Below are 248 nucleotides of genomic sequence, written 5' to 3'. Positions count from 1 at the left end.
AAATTGTTTAATGAGCCATGTGAATATTGTGCAGGAAATATGTTATTTAAATATGAATTAATATCGATGCAAAAAATATTTGTTGTACGTATTATATTACAGGATGATAAGTCGATGAAAAAATATAAACTTAATTTATGTGCTGTTCCAACAACCAAAATATTAATAGCTGGGCAGTCTTATAAGGTCATGAATGCTATATTTCACAATGGATCAAGTATTGATAATGGTCATTATATGTAGAGAAA

This window comes from Odontomachus brunneus, unplaced genomic scaffold, assembly GCF_010583005.1.
Source record: "Odontomachus brunneus isolate Ranch 3 - 2012 unplaced genomic scaffold, Obru_v1 Obru_scaffold_207, whole genome shotgun sequence".
In the NCBI taxonomy this organism is placed as follows: domain Eukaryota; kingdom Metazoa; phylum Arthropoda; class Insecta; order Hymenoptera; family Formicidae; genus Odontomachus; species Odontomachus brunneus.
The sequence above is the reverse complement of the archived record's forward strand: the minus strand, read 5'-3'. Positions refer to the sequence as shown.